The sequence below is a fragment of the Arachis ipaensis genome, chromosome B02 (genome assembly GCF_000816755.2).
Source record: "Arachis ipaensis cultivar K30076 chromosome B02, Araip1.1, whole genome shotgun sequence".
Lineage (NCBI taxonomy): Eukaryota > Viridiplantae > Streptophyta > Magnoliopsida > Fabales > Fabaceae > Arachis > Arachis ipaensis.
In genome coordinates, this window is record NC_029786.2 from 88,421,110 (window position 1) to 88,429,385 (window position 8,276).

Genomic DNA, 8,276 nt, shown 5'->3' on the forward strand with positions numbered 1-8,276 from the left:
GGATTACTTTTATAACTTTTATGTTTTTAGGCCGACTTCATCATGTCGGGCCCTTCTAAGTTATAGTAATCCTCTTTTATAGGGTTGGTCAGACCTCTTTCCAGGGATTTACTTATAACTTTGGTTATTGCAACTGGTCCGACTTCTTTACGTCGGCCAGTCTTTAAGTTATTTTTTAGCAATCCGTTTTATTAAGACCTCGTCAGGTCCTTTCTATGGATCACTTTCGATAACTTCTTGCATTACTCTGTTTTCATCTTTGCCGATTTTGTAGAAATTGTGTTTAATCCTCGTTTGTTCGACCTTTTAATGAATTTGATTTTCATCTCTGTTGGTCTTTATCGTGATCGTGCAGTGAATTTGATTTTCACTTTCTGCCGATCTGTAGCTTTATAATCGGATGATGAATGTTTCAGATTAATGCGGCTTGAGAATTTGTAGAAGATCTAAACAGAAGAAAATGCAAATATATACATGTGAGAGTTTTATCCCTCTAAGTCGGGCAATTTGTAGGTCTTGGCTTGGCGCCTTATTAAAAAACCTTTTCAGGAAAAAGAGTGCGCCTTATCCTAAGATCCTTTATCATCCCTAACTATAGTACCTTCTTAGGTTGCAGGCATGCCATGACCTAGGAAGCTCTCGCCCATCGAGTTCGGACAGTCTGTAGTAGCCCTTTCCAAGTACTTCTATGACTCGGTAGGGTCCTTTCCAGTTTGCTGCCAGCTTCCTTCTCCAGGTCGGGTTGTTCCGATATCATTTCGGATTAGGATGAGGTCGTTCTCATCGAAACCTCGCGGTACTACCTTTTGATTGTATCTCAATACCATTCGACGTTTTAATGCCTCTTCCCTGATCCGAGCTCTTTCTTGGACTTCTAGAAGTAGGTCGAGTTCTTCCCTTTGAAGTTGAGAGTTGGCTTCTTCATTATAGTGGATCACTCTAGGTGACCCTTCTTCAATCTCTACTAGGATCATTGCCTCCATTCCGTACGCTAATCGGAAGGGTGATTCCTTTGTGGTGGAATGTGGCGTTGTTCGATATGCCCATAGGACTTGTGGGAGCTCTTCAGCCCAAGCTCCCTTTGCGTCTTGTAATCTCCATTTTAGCCCAGCCAATATGACTTTGTTGGCAGCTTCGGCCTGTCCATTGGCTTGGGGATGTTCTATGGAAGTGAACTGGTGTTTTATGTTCAAGTCGGCTACTAATTTTCTGAAGCCTGCATCTGTGAATTGGGTGCCGTTGTCTGTAGTGATGGAGTATGGAACCCCAAACCTTGTGACAATATTCCTATATGGAAATTTTCGGCTTCTTTGAGCAGTGGCGTTAGCTAGAGGTTCTGCCTCGATCCACTTTGTGAAATAGTCTACCCCTACTATGAGGAATTTAACTTGTCCCGATCCCTGAGGAAAGGATCCGAAAAGGTCGAGTCCCCATTTTGCGAATGGCCAAGGTGAGGTCACGCTGATGAGTTCCTCTGGTGAGGCGATGTGAAAGTTGGCATGTTTCTGACATGGTGGACATATCTTTACGAACTCCGTGGATTCTTTTTGTAGAGTTGGCCAATAAAATCCTGCCCGGAGTACTTTTTTGGTGAGCGCTTGTGCTCCGAGATGATTGCCACAGATGCCACTGTGTACTTCTTCTAGAACTTCCTTTGTGTTGGAAGTCGGTACACATTTTAACAATGGTATTGAAATTCCTCTTTTGTATAGAGTATTGTTTATGATAGTGTAGTATTGTGCCTCCCATTTTAACCTTTTTGCCTCCTTCTCATTTGTAGGAAGTGTTTCTGTTTTGAGGTAGTTAATTATAGGAGTCATCCATCCTTGATCTAGACCTGTTATGGCTAGGACTTTTTCCTCTTCCGAGATTGACGGGTTCTGTAGTATTTCCTGGATGAAGCTTCTATTGTTACCCCCTGGTTTGGTGCTGGCTAGTTTTGAGAGTGCATCAGCTCGGGCATTTTGTTCGCGGGGTATGTGACGGACCTCATACTCCCCGAGTTGTCCGAGCTGTTCCCTGGTTTTATCCAAGTACTTTTTCATGGTGGGGTCCTTGGCTTGGTAGCTTCCTGCTATTTGTGAAGTGACCACCTGTGAGTCACTGAAGATGATGAGTTTTTGAGATCCAACCTCTTTAGCCAGCTTCAAACCAGCTAGTAGTGCCTCATATTCAGCTTGGTTGTTTGAGGTAGGGAACCCGAATTTGAGAGAGAGTTCGATTTGGGTTCCTTGGTTACTTTCAATTATCACACCCGCACCACTTCCAATCTTATTTGAGGAGCCGTCCACGTAGAGATTCCATTCTGTGGAAATTTCTAGGGTGTCTATAAATTCTGCAATGAAGTCGGCCAGGTATTGTGATTTGATGGCTGTCCGAGCTTCGTATTGAAGGTCGAATTTGGACAACTCGACTGCCCATTGCAAGATTCTGCCTGCTAGGTCTGTTTTCTGCAATATTCCTTTTATGGGCCGGCTGGTCCGAACCTTAATGGTGTGAGCTTGGAAGTATGGACGAAGTCGTCGAGATGTTAGTATGAGAGCATAGGCAAAATTTTCTATTTTTTGGTAGTTCAGCTCGGATCCTTGTAATGCTTTACTGGTGAAGTATACGGGTTGTTGCCTACTGTCGTCTTCTCGAACTAGTGCTGAGGCTACTGCCCGAACTCCTACCGCGAGGTATAATATGAGTGGTTCTCCTTCTCATGGCCGAGATAGGATAGGTGGCTGTCCTAGGAATCTTTTGAAATCTTGGAAGTTCTGTTCGCACTCTGTTGTCCATTCGAATCTCTTTCCTTTCCTTAGAGTAGCATAGAAGGGGAGAGATCTTATCGCTGATCCCGCTAGAAATCTGGACAAGGCTGCCAGTCTTCCATTAAGCTGTTGTACCTCTTTGATGCAAGTCGGGCTCTTCATATCGAGTATGGCCTGGCATTTATCCAGATTTGCCTCGATTCCTCTTTGTGTGAGCATAAAACCCAGGAATTTGCCATCTTCTACTGCGAAGGTGCATTTTGCAGGATTAAGTCGCATGCCATGCCTTCTTATGGTGTCGAATATTTGGGCGAGGTCGGACAGCAACGTCTCTTCACTTTGTGTCTTTATTAACATGTCGTCCACATAGACTTCTATGATTTTTCCAATATGATCCGTGAAGACCTTATTCATTAATCTCTGGTAAGTAGCTCCCGCATTTTTAATACCAAAAGGCATGACGATGTAGCAATAGTTTGCTTTTGGGGTTAAGAATGAAGTTTTTTCTTGGTCGGGTAGATACATTGGGATTTGATTGTATCCCGAATAAGTGTCCATAAACGAGAGGTATTTATATCTGGAGGAGGCATCTACCAGAGCGTCGATACTTGGGAGTGGATAAGGATCTTTTGAGCAGACTTTGTTGAGATCAGTGTAGTCGGTGCACATTCGCCACTTCCCATTTGATTTTTTTTACCAAGACGACATTAGCTAACCATAGTGGGTACTTGACTTCTCTTATGAATCCTGCCTCCAGTAGAGCTTGTACCTGCTCTTCCACAGCTTGGGATCATTTGGGTCTGAGCTTTCTACGTCTCTGTTGTACTAGCCGAGATCCTGGGTAGACTGCTAGCTTATGGCACTTTAACTCGGGGTCTATGCCTGGCATGTCTGCAGCCTTCCATGTAAAGAAGTCGATGTTATCTCGTAAGAATTGTACGAGTGATTCTTTTATGTCTCCCTTTAGGATTGTTCCAATATTGGTTGTTTTATCCGGGATGTCTCCGATCTGAACTTTCTCTACTTCACCTTCGGGCTGTGGGCGGAGTTCTTCCCGCCTCTGAACTCCCCCGAGTTCGATTGTGTGGAGCTCTTCTCCTCTGCCTCTGAGGTTTAGACTTTCATTGTAGCAGCAGCCCGCCATCTTCTGATTTGCTTTTATTGTAGCTATCCCTTCTTTAGTTGAGAATTTCATGCATAGATGTGGAGTCGAGACTATTGCGCCGAGCTGATTCAACGTTGTCCGACCTATTAAGGCGTTGTAGGCCGAACTTACTTCGACCACGATGTAGTCTATCTTGAGTGTTCTTGACTGGCTTCCTTTTCCGAATGTTGTGTGTAGTGAGACGTATCCAAGTGGTTGAACTGGGGTGTCTCCCAGTCCGAACAGGCTATTCGGATAGGCTCTGAGTTCTGTTTCTTCCAGGCCGAGCTTGTCAAAAGCAGTTTTGAATAAGATGTCGGCGGAGCTCCCCTGGTCTATCAGTGTGCGGTGGAGATTTGCGTTTGCCAGTATAATAGTGATGACCATGGAATTGCCGTGTCCTGAGATGATACCGGATGCGTCTTCTTTGGTGAAAGTGATTGCGGGGAGGTCAGGTGCTTCCTCCTTTCCCTCGACATGGTATACTTCTTTAAGATATCTTTTGCGAGATGATTTGGAGATTCCTCCTCCCGCAAAACCACCGTGTATCATGTGGATGTGTCTTTCTGGTGTACGAGGTGATCGCTCGGTTCGTCCGACATCTTCGTCCCTTCTTCTTTTTCTTTGCTCATCGTCTTGGGTGGCCAGATACCGATCCAATTTCCCTTCTCTTACTAGTTTTTCTATGACATTCTTTAAGTCAAAACATTCATTGGTAGAATGCCCGCGGATTCGATGGTATTCACAATATTCAGTCCGATTTCCTCCTCCTTTTTTGCCTTTGAGTGGTCGAGCTGGGGGTATTTTTTCAGTGTGGCAAACTTCCCTATAGACATCCACGAGGGACACCCGAAGAGGGGTGTAATTGTGGTATTTTTTTATTTTCTCCCCCATGTCGATCTTCCTTTTTTTTGGAATCTTTGTCCTTATCCCGGGAGGGGTAGGTGAATCCGGATTTTGAGGTCTCTCCTAGTCGGCAGTTTTTCTCCATGTTGATGTACTTCTCTGCTCGTTCTTGAACTTTGTTTAGAGATGCGGGGTGTTTTTTCGATATAGATTGGCTAAAAGGTCCCTCTCGCAGGCCATTAATGAGGCCCATAATGGCGACCTCCGTTGGTAGGCTATGTATATCCAGGCATACTTTGTTGAATCTTTCCATGTAGCTGCGTAAACTTTCCCGATCTCCTTGTTTGATTCCTAATAAACTTAGGGCGTGCTTAGTTTTGTCTTTCTGGATAGAGAATCTAGCTAGAAACTTTTTGGCCAAGTCGTCAAAGCTTGAGATGGACCTAGGGGGTAGGTTGTCGAATCACCTAATCGTCGTTTTGGTTAAGGTAGTCGGGAAGGCTTTGCAGCGGACTGCGTCCGAGGCGTCGGTGAGGTACATTCGACTTCTGAAATTACTGAGATGATAGCTGGGATCTGCTGTGCCGTCGTATAAAGGCATATCCGGGAGTTTAAAGTCATTATGGATTTTGGTCTTCATGATCTCCCTAGTGAATGGATCTTGATCCTTGCGAGAGCTGTCCTCATGGGTGGATCGAGTAGCTTTGGCTTTGAGATCGGCTTCGAGTTTTAGAAGTTTATCTTCTGATTTCCGGCGCCACCTTATCTCCCTTTGTAGATCTTTCCAAGCTTCTCGCTGATGTTGGGCTTCTTTTTCAAGTTGTTTTAAACGATTTTGAAGCGTCTCTAGAGCTCCCGGGTTTGGTGAGTTTTTGTCCCCGTTGGATTCCGGGGTATCTTTTGGTGTAGTGTCCGCATTTTTTGTGCGGCGTTTTATCTTATAGATCTGAATCATGGTCGTTGTCATGGTCGTCCGCCATGGTGATGGGATGACTTCCAGATTCTCCGGCAACGGCGCTAATGTTCCGAGGGTTACCTGAAACTGTAAGGTTGATCTCGGACGAGATCTTCTGTGCTGATCAGAGATGATGTGTCCGGCTGTGAGTGGAGGCCGGAGCTATCGTATCCGACTTGTTGAGCTTGGCTGCACTGCTGATCCTTCGTCACCGGAGGGTGGGGGTACCTGCAAGAGACTCCGATGCTTAAGTTAGCAAGGGTATTAAGCAGGTTTTTAGTAGAATTAGAGTATGAGTTATACCTGGGTGCTCCAGTGTATTTATAGTAGTGTGGAGTGACCTTTTTAGATAAGATAAGTTAGTTATCTTATCTTATCTTATCTTATCTTTTGGGTGATGTCATCTTATCTTCAAGGGAACCGCCCTTATCTCTGTAGGCTTGGGCCGCCTTTAGATTTGGGTCGTGTTCCTCTATCTGGGCCCTTTATTGGGCTTTTCCGGCGATTTGGCCGAACTCTTTGAGAAGAGGTCGGATAGTCTGACTTGAAGAGATCGGTCGCCTTGTTGCTAAATATCCCGGGTCGGATAGTTTGACCCAAGGTATGAACACTACTAAATGACAAAGAAAAATTAGAAGTCAATTCAAAATATTTATTCTTAACATTTTTAAGAGGCAGATTATATATAAACACTCGTTAATTAAAAAGATTTAACGAGTACTTATTAATTAAATCTTCTAACGAGTATTCGATAATTAAAAAGATCTAATAATTTTTTTTATTTTTTAGTAGTTTACATACATTGAGAATATTAAAAGGTAGATAAAATTTATTATTTTTTGTTATTAATTAGCTAACAATATTTAAAAATTTAAATTAAAAATTAGAATTTAAAGTTTAATATTTAAACTTTATAATAACAATATAATTAAAAAAACTAATTAGTATTTATTAAAAATTGTTAATTTTTAATTGAACACAAAAATAAAAAATAAAAATATAACATTAATATCCCAAACTGTCAATATTATATACCTTAAACTCGTATATTGGTTCATCTTATTTGGTAAATCAAATCTATTAGACTCAATTCACTTGGTTTTAATAATTCGAAGTAAATCGAAGCAGTTTTATTCGATTTACCCAAAGTTGAAACTCCCCAATGTAACTCCACTAGTAAATTGAATTAGTCATTTTGATTTACTAAGTTTTGTTCTAATTCGATGTTTATTCATTCGATTTACTAGATGTTCATGTAAATCGAATGTGCTCAATTTGATTTATATGGAATAACTCATGTTTAATAATCTAATTTGATCTAAAACATTCAGGTAATAATGAATTTCATTTCATTTTTTTAGGTAAATTACCCTAATAAATTAGTTTTTATTTTAAAATATTAGATAAATTAATCTCTAATAAACACTTAAAATTTTATGATTTTACAATTTAAATTTTATTAAAATTTTACATTTTACATATTTTTTATTTCCAAAATTTTACTCCGTACTCTGTACAATTTTAAAAATCGAAGATGAGCGGTGGAGTGAGCGGGGAAGAGACTTTGAGGGTGAAACACGGTGAGGCAGCCGATAATGTCGGCGGAAGAGATAAGGGGGAGAGCGGGGGAGGGATTGCATCAGGCGAAAAGGAGGATCATATTTCGGGAGGGGTTTCTAAGCCTTTGAAGGTTTCTTTCAGGGACAAAGTTGTGGGTTCCAAGATTGCTAAAGCTTTTTCACTTGTTGAAACTTTATCGGGAGATAACATTGTGGTAGTTTCTGGGAAGTAAGGAGATCTCTTGCCACCGAGTGTCACGTTTACCCAAGAAGCTAAGAATTGCTTGGCAGAACCTTATAAGGATGCTATAGTAATTAAGGTGCTAGGTAAACATTATAGCTACACTGCATTGTCTCATAAACTCCGAATGGTATGGAGGATTAAGGGAGGTTTTGATTTATTGGACGTGGGATTTGACTACTTTCTTGTGAAGTTTGATGTAGCTGAGGAGCGAGAAAAAGTTCTCTTAGGAGGTCCATGGATGATCGAGGGAAATTATGTGGCTGTGAAGCCTTGGGATCAAGAGTTTAGATAAAGTGAAAACTGTTTTGGAGCAACTTTAGTGTGGATTAGAATTTCTGGATTACCAATTTGGTGCTACCAAGAAGATGCAATGCTCCGTGTTGCGGCTGCAGTTGGCATTCCCGTTAAGGTTGATTTGGCAACAAAATTAGCTGAAAGAGGACGATATGCTCGAGCATGTGTTCAGATAGATTTAGGATTGCCAATGACTAAGAAGATTCTTGTTGAAGGTGTTGAATATGAGGTTGAATATGAAAGTCTTCACCTTATTTGTGGCTCCTGTCTCAAGTTTGGTCATGATATGAAGGTGTGCAAGACTGACAGCAATGCAGGAGGAGGAACTAATGCCAAGGTGATCAGCGATGTAGCAAAGCAGCCAGAAAGCTCAAATTCAAAAAATCCAGTACATGTAGAAAATGCAAGTTTTCATTTTGGCAAGAATCTTGGAGATGAGACTGTAAAAGTTACTGTCCCGGATTTGGTGGAGAGTGATTTA